The sequence below is a fragment of the Podarcis raffonei genome, chromosome 8, assembly GCF_027172205.1.
Source record: "Podarcis raffonei isolate rPodRaf1 chromosome 8, rPodRaf1.pri, whole genome shotgun sequence".
Lineage (NCBI taxonomy): Eukaryota > Metazoa > Chordata > Lepidosauria > Squamata > Lacertidae > Podarcis > Podarcis raffonei.
In genome coordinates this window covers 60,400,516-60,416,112 of record NC_070609.1, presented here as the reverse complement: position 1 = coordinate 60,416,112, position 15,597 = coordinate 60,400,516, and the positions used below count along the sequence as shown (strand labels likewise).

Genomic DNA, 15,597 nt, shown 5'->3' with positions numbered 1-15,597 from the left:
AAATGCAGAAGGCATATTTTGCTCGTTGGAGAACTGTTTCCTCATGCAATTTGTGATACAACTGTGTGATGCCATTCTTCCACTTGTACAGAAAGGTTGAGGCAAGTTGATGCACAATAATTGATATGCAACCTGCTTATTACAGAACTGTATGTAAACTCTCAATCTATCAATCAATCTTTAATGACCAGCACCAAAGAAGCAAAATAGGAAACACACAAAAGTCATTATCCAGATGTCTGTAATAGCATAAAAGCGAATAAAATAAATTATATGAACTGCGTGGACTCTTGCACACACTCTTGCTGAAGAACACGATTGGCCTCCAGTGACTTTTTTTAAAAAACTAGCCCACAGTGTTTGAAGTATAAGTTCATTCTACAACTGTCATTTTGAAATAAAAAAAGCATGGACTTGGGAACCAACTGAAGAGTCCTTGCTTGTCTTAGAGAAGGCTTATAGGGTACACATTTGTAGTAATTGCATGGTATCTAAGAGTGCCATATTCTTGACTGCTTTATGGACCTCTTTTGTGATGTTGAATTCATTGCCCCACTGAGGTTCCACCCATGAAGTTACTCCTGATTTATGCTGGCATAAATGTCATAATTTAGTTTACGAGTTGAGAGTTGTGTATTTTTCAGAATCTAACTGAAGCTCCCCTTCCAGGGCAATTTATTAGAGCTAGCTAGTTCTGCACTGAAAGGAAACCTGTGAGAATGGGGCAATGCCAAGAGAAAATTGGCCCAACATAAACTCAAATCCCAGAGGACTGGCAAAGAGTGAATGTGCAAGAGCAATTTCAGCTCAGCAGTGCTCAAACTGCTATGACATGCTAGTCCGAACAGTTGAATTTTGATCATCCAATATGACACTTAATATCTGGGTAGAATTGGTGCACCAATCAGAAGAGCAGTCTACCACTTGAGACAGGTTAGTACAATCAGCTTAGGAAGCTGCCTTGTATTAAGTAAGACCATTGGTTCATTTGTCAGTATTGTCTACATCAACAGATATCAACTCTCCAGGATTTAAGAACATAGGCCAGTGGTCTATCTAGTTCAGCATCCTTTTCTCACAGTGGTCAACATGATGTTGATGATATACCCCTCCTTTTTCCCTGATGGAGCTCAAGATGGCTTACAGAGAAAACAAGAATTGCGAAAATAAAAAACAACAATTAAAAATAAATAAAACATTAATAGAATCAAAACTATATAAATATATGTTTAAAACATACAAATAATTGCAATAAAAACAGCACAGCACCAGCCAGTTCATTAAAAGCAGTCAGTTCCCAAAAGCTTGTTCAAACAAGGAGGTCATCACCTGCCGGCAGAAGGACAAGAAGGAGGAAGCCAGTCTAGCTTCTCCAGGGAGGGAGTTCCAGAGTTCGAGAGCAGGGAGTCTGGGATGCCTGTGGAACACCCACAAGAAGGACCCAAGCACAACAGCACTCTCCTGCGGTTTCCAGCAACTGGTATTCAGAAGCTTTACTGCCTTCAACAGAGTCTTTCCCATTCCTTCCTGGAGATGACTGGGGTTAAACCTGGGCACTTTTGTATGTAACACATATCCTCTACCACCAAACTGTAGCCCTTCCCCAAGAAGTCTTAAAGGATATAATTTCATTACAAATATAGCTGAACAATGTTATTTGCTGAACAGCAGCCTGCAGCCTAGTTTGGTGCGGGATCTGGGGTGAACTAGCTTGCAGTTACTCCCTTCTGGAATCCTGACTTTGATCCAGCAAAAACACCAGCCTTTATTCTTACAAGTGTCTCAGCCCCACTATTTTGCTTCCCATTTCCTCTGCCTTTGTTCCTTCTCCTAGCCTCATTCTGTCGCTGTCAGATCTGCACTTCTACAATATTTAATTAGCCTTAAATATAGCAGAGGTCCTAGTGATCTTATCTTAGCTGGGGTACTGTGAATAATCTGATACTAATACCACCACTTTTCATGAAAAGTACTTGGGATAATAACTGCAGTGAAAGTATTCGCTTCTTCACTCTTCACTTATTCTTTCACCTTTAAATGGTGAAGCTGCACTTCACTGCTTCTCCTGGAACTGTGAGAGATGCATATACAGTAGAAGCCAGATTAGGTTAACAAATATTTGAAAACATCACAAAACACTACAATGGTGACAGCCCTGTTCTATTGCCTGATTACTTACACTAATAAAACCAAAGCTTACATCTTCCTTAGCAGATCTGGAGTCAACTTAAATCTGAACGTGTTGGTTTCATTGGATTGCTAAATGGACTACCCAGAACATCCCAACCACGATGGCTTTTTTGGGGGGGATGCCTTGCTCTGCCCCTCCTCAATCTGTCCTAGTAGTTGCAAGAAGCTCTATACCATGTCATATAAGATCTCTGTTGGATCCACTATGTTTCCTTTCCATTCGTAGCCAACCAAAGCAACATTACGGAGGTGATGTGTTTCCAGCTTCTCCTCCCACTGTTTTTAGAAGCCTTATAAGAAACTGCTGCAGGAGATTGTGAACATCATGAGAGAGAGGGGTTTCCAGGACCCAGGTGAAGCTGTCAAGCTCCCTTACTGTTTTGGCTACTGCCAGGAGTTGTTAATATAATCTTGTTATATTTATAGCACTGAGATGTTGTGGGGCTTTTACATGTTGTTATATTTGATATTGTTTTATTATGTTACTATGAAACTGTGCAATGGTTTAAGATGCATACCTGTTTTCTTTGTTGTAAGCTACTTTCAGCATGATTCTTTTGGGGGAAAGGCAGCATACAAATAAAATGATGATGATGGAGAAGACGAAGAAGCCCACAGCGCCTTTACCATTTTACCCCAATCCCAGTAAAGGCAGTGTGCCTCTGAACCTAGATATGTACTTTATTTCTCATGGATAAAAGCTGTTGATAATCCTATTCTCCTCCATGAATTTGTCTAACTCCCCCTCTGAGGCCATTCAAGCCATAAAAAAATAAGAACAACCTTGCTGAATCAGACCAGTGGCCCGTCTAGTCCAGCATCCTGGTCTTGCAGTGGCCAATCAAATGCCCCAATGGGAAGCCTGCAAGCCAGTGGGCATCATCACACCTTGAGGCACCAAATTCCCTAAATTGATTCCATGTTTCACAGATAAATACTTTGTCCTGAACTCACTGCCAACCAACCTGTAGTAGTTTGTTTCGCTCCAGATAAATCACAAGCTGCAGCAAAGGTTTGTTCATTGCTTACCACTTGTGGTTTGTCCATGGGAGGCAAGCCACGAGCCCGTGTTTGGGCACAGTGCAAAGACGAGTTAGGTTGGGTTAGATCTGCTTGCATTGTAGCAAGCAGGACTGGCAGAGCAAAGCAGCCACATTGTTTTCTGTTAGCTTCTGCATGCTTAAACATGCACGCTTAGCCATGATTTGGTTTTAGAGGTATGTGTGAATGGGCCCTATGTGAATTTTAGTTATGTTTGGTTAGCATCAGAAGCTGAGAAATTACAAAGAGCTTATTTGAGTAAAGAACTGCCATTGGTCGTCCATCCAGGTTAAAGGCAAATTTAGATCATTTTAGCATTAGAAGGGCAACACTTACTTATCTTTAAAAATCCACTCAGAGGCATGGAGAATTTTCATCAGAGAGAGCTGGATGATTGGAATTCAGTGTACTACCACCTTTTGGGGGGGGGTCCTGCTGCCAATGGTTTTAATCAACAAGTGCTTTCCTGTCCTAAAGGCAAGGTGCCATTCTTTAATTTGAGGTTATCCTGTCACAATTTTTCTAACTTTTTTTCCCATGCCTTTCAGATTGCAAGCCTGAGGGCAGATATTGTCTTAACACTGACATTTGTAAGCCACTCCAGGGGTTCTTCTCTGGCTGAAGAGCAGGATAAAAATGCTTTAGATGAATAAAGTTATTTTGAGGGAGAGAAATCAGTGTTCCAGGTGCAGTGGTTGCACCCATTGGCCCTATCCTGGCTACTGTAGATAGGGGTGGATTTTAACAGCTGGCTGGCCCCATGCCTCCAGGTTGCCTGGGGATGGCTGCTTACCCTCTTCGGTAGTGGGCAGCAGTTACGGCCCCTCGCAGGTCTGCTGCCATCCCTGGGCAGCCTGGACATATGGGCCAGCCAGCCATTAAAATCCATCCCAGCTGGCCACAGGACAGGGCAGGGTTGCCCTCTGAATCCCTAGTTTTTGTACCAGCCAGTCAGGAGTCCCCTGGCAGACTGAACCTTGCTGGTGGACCCTGAGCCGGAGGTTTCCACTCAGGTCCGCCAGCAACACATGAAAGTTGATAGGGCAAATCCTTTACAAGCAAAGGCCCCAGTTTCACTCCTTGCCCTCTCCAGGTAGGGCTGGGAACCCCTCTCTCCTTGAGACTGTATACACACTACCAGTTTAAGATGCAGCGGGACCATTCTTTTTTCTCAATTCGGATCGAAACGGGTTTAGTGGAGGAAACCCATCCATACAAAGCAGTTCCTAAGATATGACAGGATGGATGTTTTCACAGGGTGTTCACAGCCTGAAACCATGGGGAGCTGCTTTCAGCTAGTGGAAATGAATACAGTGGAAACAACTCCAATGGTCTGACTCTGTATAAAGTGTTCTCCCTGTGATTACTATTCACATAACACTCAATGCTTTCTGACAGAGTCAGTTCACACAGTCAGCTGAGCCTGTCTCATCATGCTAAATAAAGAATAGGTTGTACACACATGTGTGAACCTGGATTACATATGTGTGTTGGGGAGAGGGAAAATAAACACAAATATATTAGAGAAAGTATCATAAAAAGGCCAGATTCTTCTCCCTTACACCTATGCAACTGCTGAACACAGGCAGTTTTTGTAAATCCATGATACTATTCTTTTGGGATTTGGGTGGGGGTCAGCTGGTCACGACTCAGAATAACCTTTCATGAGTTCTTTCATCCTGCCTTTAAAGTTGCTTTCCTCCCTACCCACTTATGCTAACATTCAGAGGCAATCAGCAAAATAATAATTTCACATTTTCAGGCCATTACATTATGTGTTGCTTTTGTCAATGGTAACTTTTTAAAAAGGTAAAATTTCTTTGCATATTGACTGCCAGCCCTGCACAGATGTAATGGCATCAGCCACTGCACCACATGATGAAATAAAAATTAAATTGTAGTTGGGGGCTTTTAAATCAACTCAATTAAAATAAAGAGATTCTTGGCTTGATATAGGGAAATATTTGTATTTCCAATTCTATTTGTTAATACATTGACATATGTGCTATTTTTTAAATGTAGCACTAAGTGCACTTTCTGTCAATGCCATAGATTTTTTAATAGACTGAGAAAATGCATTTCATTTCTTCTTATTTTCCTTCAATACATCATTTGGTTCTGCTTTTTGCCTGCATGAAATTCATTTTCTAATGGAAATATTTGTTTTGTAAATCAAATATGTATTATGCACAAAATGCAAAGCACAAATTAAATTATGTTAATGAAATGAAAGAGATATGAAATGCATATTTCATGGACAAAACATAACCTCAGCAAACAACCATTTCTTGATAAAATCTTTAAACACAATCTCATTCTGTGACAGACATATTGTTAAAGCAGATAGCACCTCATTTAAATGGTTTCCTTTAATATTAGTGCTTAGTATATAATTGTAAATAACTTTTGGGATGAAAAACCAATAATGAAATACTGTCTTTAATAGTTTGCTATTGATGTCAGCATAAAATTTGTAGTAGTTGAATATTGGAAATTGGGAGTGGAACACAATATAGTCAAAAGCTGTAAATGATTGCATATTTAAATAGAGCTGACTAAGGCAAAGATGTTATAGATATTAGTAATAGGCAGAAAATTATGCTGACCTAACATTATTTGACAAAACCCACTGTTTTAAATTATATATTGGTTACACTTAATGAATAATAGATTTTGTAGGTGTTGTTTTTCTGATCATAATGCTGATGATACCATATGCAGGATATTCCTCAGTCATCTATCTGACAATAAAACAGGTGGACATCACAAAGAGGACCAGAATTTAATATATGCATGCCTCTGTATAAATCAATGATGGAGCCACACCTTTGTGTGCTGCTGTATATGGCTCTAGACAGCCATGTGGGGGGAAAAGATGACAGCAGAACAACTAAAAAGAAGGGAGGGAATCAACAAAGATTATAAGAGAGTGGGAAGAGATTACTCCAGTGAAAGAAATGGCTACAAAGGGAGGACTCTACAATAGAGGTGGGGAGGGGAATGATGACAAGTATAAAAATGATTAGGATTTAAGATTGGTATGGGAAGTGGGGGGAGAATAACTCCCCACCCCTAAAAGCAGATGCATTAGCCTTCAGGAGCAAAGCGATAAGAAGTGCAGTTGTACCTTACCATTTTGGACCATTTCGGATAACTTGGAATAGATGTGTGTCATGCATGTGTTATCAACTAAACACCTGGGATGTGGCCCATTGAAGAGTGACTTAGAGGTGTGGGCTGGCTGGAAGAGTTAGTTTCTGCTCTGTACAGGCTCCCAGACCTCATCATATGTCAAGGAAGCTTGAGCTATGATTCCTGTATTGCAGAGGGCTGGACTAGAGTACCTTCCAACTGTACAACTCTATAGTCTCAGTTGGTAGTGGACTCTCCTACATTGGAGGTTTTTAAACAGCATTGCAGGAATTGGAACTAGATGACCCTTGGGGTCCCTTCCAATTCTATGATTCTATGATCAAGAATAAAGCTTCATTTGCAATTAGCTCAACCTACAGTGCGTTCATACAACCGCAGCAGAAGACAATATTCAGCAAGCTCAAAGCACATTGCTTCTTGCAGAATAGCAAAGCAGCTTGCTTGTCATCTCATGGCCAAAACGATTTTCAGGTCAGAGTGAGATGAGGAACTTTGTTCACATGCCTCATTGCAGGTTTAACATCCATTTGACCAAGCAGTAATGTAATGATCCAATGATCCAATGTCCATTGCATTGCACTGAACTGCACTGAACAAGTATGACACACACTGAACTCTCTGTGAGCAAGTTGTAGTCATGTTTGGTCACATGAATTGGCTCTACCTGGTTCAAAGGAAGCACCTCCTTCAAGCCCATTGGGAACAATGGTTAAATCCCTGGAATGACATTACGGCTAGACCATGCTGGAATTAGAACATAAATGCATTTTTAAAAGGCTACCACAATCACTGCCACCTGTTAGTAGGAAATAGTAGGAAATAGCAATGATACCTCATTTTCAAAAATTAGACAACTTCATGGAATAGCAATTAGCTAAGGGGGTCAGTGCACTCTCCTCTTTCCAAGAATGCACTTAGACCCAATATACTGAGAGAAGGTGGGAGTGATCAAATTGACAATAGCTTTTCTGTACTGTTCTGTAAGTTTTCCCCACATGTCCACACCAGCCCACTAGTTTAATAACACAGGCTATTAGGGATGCAGGGTAGGATAGGGAGGTAGCATTGGATTAAGTTCTCATTGAAAGGCAAATTCACACTTTCTGAAAGGATATAAGAACCAAAACACACCCATCCTTCAAAATTTGCACTTATTCAAATTTTGCAGCACAGTTTTCTACCATATGATTTTACAAAATTGCTTATAGTAGGGGGATATGTGCATACAAATGAACATGTTCATGAAAAGAACATACAAAAATACATTGTATTAGGTACAATCCCTGAAAGAATGTATACATGAGTCAAAGCTGCACACAAAAATGTGTTTATTAGGGGGGATTTGCACTAAAATGCAGGTGAATTTTTATGAGGATTTTTTAAAAAACAAACTTGCAAAATGCTGTAGAAATGTGGAGAACTGTGCTTCAGAATAAAAAGAAAAATGGAAAGAACCGAAATTGACAGATATATAAAATATTATATTGGCTCACCATAGAACCAAATGGGATTTGTTTGTGACGTGGCTAGCTGGCTCTATGTTAAGTTTACCAATAAAAATTGTGTTACTTAAGTACTCACTGTGGTCCTAGTGATCTTTCTGAACTGGGTTCAGGTCTGGTTGACGGCACAACTCCACCCTGCAAAATGATTAGGAATGATACAGCAGTTGAACTCAAAGATATAGCCAGCAACAAACTGTTCAAGTCTGAATAAATAAATAACAAAATAAATAACAATTTATTGTTTTAGTGCTGTAATTCTGCAAGGAATTATTTTAGTACACCTTAGTCTATTGATTTCAGGGGGGTTTTAAAACACTTTGAGGTGAATACATTTAGGACCCACGCTTTTTGTGTTTGTAAGTTGTTTTTAACTGTTTTAATATTGTGTTTCAATGTTGCAACCCTCCCTGGGACCTTAGGGTGGTGGGGGAGGGGGACAACAACATTTTACTACTGTTGTACATCATTTTGGTGCCTCTGGTGGAAAGTGTTTCTAAATTCTGTTAAATAACAAATACTGTTGTTTCCAAAGTAAACATCCCACAAATCCTGAGGCAAAGTGCCTCCTCAAGGAGAGGACAAGCTGAGGACACAGGCCCATGTCGAGAGCCAGCTTTTTAAGCCCTCACAGCAAACTCCTAGGCCTTTACTAGGCCTTTGTAAAACGCTCTGAGGGTTTCTACAAGCAAAACTTTACAAAATAAAGATAAAATAAATACAGTGGTACCTCGGGTTACATACGCTTCAGGTTACATATGCTTCAGGTTACAGACCCAGAAATATTACCTCGGGTTAAGAACTTTGCTTCAGGATGAGAACAGAAATTGTGGTGCTGCGGTGCGGCGGCAGCTGGAGGCCCCATTAGCTAAAGTGGTGCTTCAGGTTAAGAACAGTTTCAGGTTAAGAACGGACCTCCAGAACGAATTAAGTACTTAGCCCGAGGTACTACTGTACTAGGCCTCAGAATTTCTATCGACAAAGAGGGTGGAAAGTTGCTCTCAGTACTTCTTTCGCAATGAATTTTGTGTGTGTGTGTGTGTGAGTGAGAGAGGCAAATGAACACAACACTAACAAAATACAGCCATTCAAAGGAAAGTTTACACCTCCCTGCTGTAAACAGCACTCTTAAGCCCCAACCTGACTAAAACTGTCCTGAGGCCTGTTCCGATGAAGTATGACTCAAGCATTTTCTTTTAAAAAAACACCTTAAAAATCCCATTTGGGCCTATCCAGGGGCTTTCTTTGACAGAACACTTAGAAAGGAGCTTGGCCTCAAGCCCGGGGGCCAAATGTGGCCCTTCAGGTTTATCTGTCTGGACCTTGGAGCTTTTCCCCAGGCACCACACAACTCCTCACCGGCCCTTCTTCACACCCCATATGTGTTTGTTTGGCTGGCGCATCCTTGTACTCTGATAATGCTGCTGGCTTCTCTGGATGCAGGAGAGAGAGGGGTGTGAAAGAGTATGTGGAAGCTAGCCTACACCACAAAGGCAATAACAGCACTTTTGTTGCTGTGCCTACTTTTGCCTCTGGCCCTGCCCACCACTACCATGTGGCCCTCGGAAGGTTGCCTGGAACAGACCATAATCGTAGAGCTTCAGAAACACTCCCCACCCCTGCCTTACAAGCAGAGCATGTCTGCTTATATGTGAAGAGCAGTGGAGTTGTTGTTGCTGCTGCTGTTGTTGTTGTTTAAATACCACAAACTAAGGCCTTCACCTCCCTCCAAGTGATGGTGCTCCCTCAGGACCATCAAGTTTCTGGATAATTTTGCTATGTTTGGATACCACTCAGTTGCCACACCAGGCTAGTTGGAGACTGGGGGAGAGATAACCCACCATTTGCTACCACAACAAAAGATTTCTAAGTTGAGGTTTTATATTATTATTCTTCCTTTTGCCCTCATGGCAGCTCTTCAAGATAAGGCAGGGAGTAGTGTCTTCCTGCCAACCACGCCCGCTGCGGTCTCCATTCTCTCATCACAGACAGTGTTTTTCTACCCACATTTCCCTCCACTCACATTAAGAATTTCCCCTCTCTGCAAGAATTCGCCCCCCCCCCTTCAGACTTATATTAAGGGTATCGGAACAAGTGCTAAAAATGCAAAATATGTACATGAAAGTTGCAGCCCAAAAGCAGCTAGTGGGCTACAGGTTCCTTGCTCCGGATCTAGAGGGAACTTTATTTTCTCTGGCTGTGTGGTGTAAGGGTGCCTGTCCCTGCAGGGGCACCTTCTTTTCAATGGCACAGTGCCGAGAAATTCTGGAAAGCCTAGGGGTGCTGTGTAACTGCCTTCCATCCCAGGGATTTGCAGTTGGGTCCAGGGAAAGAAGAAAAACCACCTGAATTGGACTAAAAAAGATAACTCCGCTGCGCAAAAGCCTACCTCGGTACACCTGTTGAACCTTATACCATGAACACATATTTATTTATTTATTTTAAAAATGCAGACCATTATTTCATTTTAAAATATTGAAGCAGTTCACAACAAAAAAATACATTAAAGCATACAGTAAAAACCATATTAAAAAGTTAAAAACAGATGCCAATTAATCATTGTGGAAAGATGCATTATTGATTGCCTGCCTAAGGTCTGACGGAATAGGAAGTTTTTCAGCAGGCGTCTAAAAGTTGGCACAGAAGGCACCTGCTGAATCTCTAGTGGCAGAGTGTTCCACAGGACTAGGCCGACGACACTAAAAGCTGTGTGTGTGTAATGAGCCTTGCCAACCCAGGGAATGGCCAGCGATGCTCCTGCAGATGTTATCGGTGATCGAGGTGGGATAGATTGTTGTCAAGAAGCTGTGAACAGATTCCACCTATAGATAATAGAGAAAAGTCCAGTCCGTCCGTCCCCACTCTCCTGGAACTCATGGAAGTCCAGGAAAGAAAGAATGTTGGGAAGATTCAGGACAGATAGAAGGAAGTCCTTCTTCACACAGCGCATTGTTACAGGAGGCAGTGATGGCCATCAACGTGGATGGCTTTAAAGCAGAATTCAAAAAGGATAAGGCTATCAATGGCTTCTAGCCGTACAATGATTATGTACTACCTCCAATACTGGACGCAATATACCTCAGTATACCTGTTGCTGGAAACCACAGGAAGGGAGCATGCTCTTGTGCTCAGGCCCTGCATCCAGTTGGCCACTAGGAGAACAGGAGGCTGGCCTAGATAGGCCATGGCCTGAGCCAACAGGCACTTCCAATGGATGCCAATATTTCTTTGTGATCATTTGTCACTTGGGTTCTCTCGCCGGCTTCACGCTGTCTCTCGCTATCCACCTCTCTTTCTCATCTCAAAAATAAGGCATAAACTCTTGAATTAATTCCATCTGACTTTAAGGGCAATGAAGAGCTTATTAAAATCACCAAAGGGACATCTGTCTCTTTTCCTTGCTCCTATTTTTATCTGCAGCGCCATGGAAGCGAAGGAACATAACGTGCGAGTAAAAAAAAGGGAAAGAAAGATACCCACAAGACTAACATTACACCGAAACAAGATCATTGTTATGATCTGGAAGATGCCTGCAATCTAGCAGGTGATAAATAGATGGAAGTATTTGTTTAAACTTTCCTTTATTCTTGAAAACAGGCAGACACACACAAAATACACAATTTTAAACTGAATTTATCTCATTCATTAGACAAGGCATTTACATATTTTATTAAATACCAGAGGAGACAGTGGAGATTCTAATGATACATTATTACAACTGTTTAGTTCCCCCACCCCCATACACACTTCATTTTCAGGAAACAAAAAATTCTATCAACTTGTCCTACAGTTAGCTGGGATTCTCCCCTTTCTCTGATTTTAGTCAGCATCAAGGAAAGGTTTCGGAATGTATCAAAACATAAGACAAATGTGTTAGTGCAGGCATAGGCAAACTCGGCCCTCCAGATGTTTTGGGACTACAACTCCCATCATCCCTAGCTAACAGGACCAGTGGTCAGGGATGATGGGAGTTGTAGTCCCAAAACATCTGGAGGGCCAAGTTTGCCTATGCCTGCATTAGTGCAATCTAGTCAACGGTTGTTGACTACCATTGTAACCAGACTATTGCTTCCCTTCCACCTCTATAAGAACATCAGAAGAATCTGGTGGATCAGGCCCACCAAGTCCAGCATCCTGTTCTCACAGTGGCCTGGGGGAACCCTGCAAACAGGATTTGAGCACAACAGCCCTATCCCCTCCTGTGGTTTCTAGCACACTGAGGCTAAGGGAAAGAGCCACCGGGCTTACTCTGAGGTAAGAGTCTGAGCTGGGGCTTTGAGGACTTTCCATTATTCTGCATGGTATGGGTTAACCCCATTCAGGCCTTCCTGCTCATTGCAGGAGGGACATGTCTGGAGCAAGTGAGACAATCCTAACCCTAACCTCACTCACAGATGCCTCACAAACCATACCTATGTTCACACACACCCCTCTGTATATAAACCAAAGCTTTTGGAGAATTGACACAAACTGAGTATAATAGTATCAGTAAGCACAATAATAATAGCAATAAATGAATGAGTAAAGTGCACACTCCCATAGTACATGCAGTAACGTGCAAAACATTTTTGACTAACATATCTGTTTAGATGGGTTAATGGTTGGTGGTTTGATTTGCAACGAATTTTAAAATGTAGTATCCATATCATCAAAATGGATTGTTTATCTGCAGTGCCATTTTATGTTTTGAAACGAATTAGCATTTAGACAGTTTTTGAATGAGCACTTGTCTCTTATTATTGACCAGATCAAACCTGTTTCCCAAATTCACCAGGTGACGAGTAGGGATGGGAAAAGACACCGTTTTCCATTGCGCCCTGCAGCACTGTTTCCATTCCACTACATTTCATCTTCTGCCCAACTGTCCGCTGTGGCAAAACTACGTAACTTACACAATAAAGTTACATTGTCTTTATGTTATTTCTCCCCATTCATTTCGGTGCAAAAGAAAAATAATGCAAATAGGGCGAAATCATTTGCAGACCAAAAGCAGTGAATAGCATTTGTTGGATTGACTTCCATTCTAGGAACGGCACAAAAAAATGAACACTAGTGTTTTTCTGCTTCAGCATCTCTAGCAATGAGGTCCACAAACCCACACATGACAGGGCCGTCTTTAGCATATGCGGTGCTGGGGTGCAAGAAACTGCCCAGCACCCCCATTTGGGGGGGAGGCCAAAGCTGTTGAGCTTTTTGGGGGGCACGCAACTCTCTCCCCCATGCTTCTGCAGGTGGAGGGAGAGCAATCCCTGCAGAGACTTGGGAGGGAAGCTGCATGCCCTCCAACCATGTGGGTGGCGGACACACAACTCTCCCCCATGCCATTTAGCAGCCTGCCAATCCCAGGCACGCAGGAGAGCAGAGCCAGCCAGCTGCCTCAGCACCAACAGCAGAAAAGCCTGCAGCTTTTCCGACAGGCTCTGCTCCTCTCAGCAGCGGCTGTTGGCTGGCCTGGCTCTTCAATCCCCAAACTACAAATCTCAGCCCAGGACTCTTGGCCTGGCGCCCCTGAGAGCCCGGCATCCTGGTGCCCCGCACCCCTAGCGCCTATGGGTAAGCCGGCCCTGTACGTGCACACCCTTTGCACTTGATGAGAGAAGGATGCATATTTTAGCTCCCTATGTCAGAGCAGGTGAGAATTCACCATAGCAGAGTAGTCAGATATCAATGGTGCATGTGGTATGTACATCCTGTAGTGATTCAAACATGGAAGTGGGGTGATTATATGCTCCAGGACAGTGAAATTTATATGCATGTGCAAAGCCTGTATACTAGACAGGAGGGTTCTAGTCTGGAACTCTGTCCCATGACATGCTAAAGCGAGACATAGTGGTTAGAGTGCCAGACCAAGGTTGTGGAGACAACCACTCAGTCTTGAAATCTACCATACATTTACAGCTCATTTCCCTCCTGAAAGAATCCTGGGAACTGTAGTTCACCCCTCACAGAGCTACCATTCCCAGCACCCTCAACAAACTACCACAGCTTCTACGATTTTGTGGGGAGTGTGCTTTAAATGCATAAGGTGTACACAGACTAGGTAACAGTGGGCCAGTTAACTTCTCTCATTCTAACCAGCCTCGCAGATAGGATGCTGTGAAGATCAAACAGGTGGGGCAGAGGTGGAAGTATGCTTGCCACCTTGAGGCATCTGGAATAGAAATGATGAATAAATGTAATAAATAAATATGCATGTGGATAAAAGCTTTAAGTCAACTGTAGAATGTGGTGGGGAGCTTAAGCTTAAATTTCCCCTCCCACATATACTTAATAAGAAATATATTTTTATCAGTGTCATCCATTTCCTCCAAAATTAATCTGCCCCCTTTTTTCATTATCAAAATTTTGATTTGGTATCATTCCACCCCACCCAGTATCCAAGACATTCTGGAGATCCCGTTTACATCCCATGGTATTAATATTAGGTGTTTGTAAAAGGGAGGATATGAGCTTCTCCCTTATATCTGTCAAAATTAATAACTTCTCTATCACAGATAACTCCAGGTCAATATTAGATTCACAGATGTGGGTGAAAATAAAATGTATGGAAATATAATCTCTGATTTGTCAGTATCCCAAAAGTGTTTACGTTATTGAATTCTGGGCCGCAACGATTCAAAAAAGGTCAAAATATGCCAGGAGACAGAAAGAGAGAAACAGATTTTCCATAAAAACTTGTCTTCTCCCCAAATCTAATGCCATGTAAGAATTTGACAAAGCTTGTTGGCAAGAAACATGGGGGAGGGGCGCTTCTCTATTGGTGTTTATTGTGGGATCAGTGCTTCTTATGTATACCAGTGTATACCAGGAGGAGACCACATAACCACCTAGAGCTTTTTGAAGGAAAGGCAGGATATAAATTAATTGAATTAACACATAAGTAATTTCTACCACTGAGTTGCTACTGGGTATGCAGCATCCACATGAAATTGTTGCCATTAAAAGCCTATTCTGCATTCCCCCCTCCATTTCCCCCAGATTTAGTCTTTCTGGAATAAATCTGATTGGGGAAAAATTGTTGCTAACAATTAGAGATGTAAGAAACCCCAGTTTTCTGTTGTGTTCTGTATCTGTCAATGGTAGCCCTGTTTCCATTCTGCTGCAGTTCAACTTCCACCCAAAACTACATTATTCATCTCACTGTCCTCTGTTGCAAAAGTACATAACGTATGTTATCTAATTAATTACACAGATAACAAAAAAATACGTGGTCCTTCTGATGTTCCACCCCATTCATTTTGATGTAAAGGAAATGCAAACCAAAAGGGGAGGGTAAACATAATCAGTTTTGTATTGCTTGCAAATGAAAAGCAACAACAGAGAATTTTGATCGTATTCACTGGATTGATTTGCAGACATGGGCTGAATAAGCAAACATTAGCAATCAACACTCCCATTTTCATCAGAACTCTCCAACACCTCTACCAACAACCCAACTGCAATATTTCAGGAACTCATTTGCAATATTATGCCCCTATCTGGAAACACCCCAAGTCAATAACTAGGGCTGAACGCAGTCAGGTGCCTCTCTAGATTTCTGCTAGGTGAGGTTCAGTATAGCTCAGGATATGAGTTCTTTGACAGTGATGGATATAAACCATTGAATGATGATTATTAGTTGATGAAAGGCTGCAAATCAGGATTTCAACCTGCTAGGGTTGTTTGGATTTTTAGAGAAGAACAGCCAGAGTTGTAAAAATACCCAGGCTGT

At 41.9% G+C, this 15,597-nt stretch overlaps 1 protein-coding gene across 1 annotated transcript in view; it reads left to right on the top strand.

Annotated features, from left to right (window-relative positions):
* LOC128419510 (protein C19orf12 homolog) overlaps positions 1-15,597 on the top strand; it is a 231,930-nt gene that overhangs the window by 13,642 nt on the left and 202,691 nt on the right. The window lies entirely within an intron of this gene.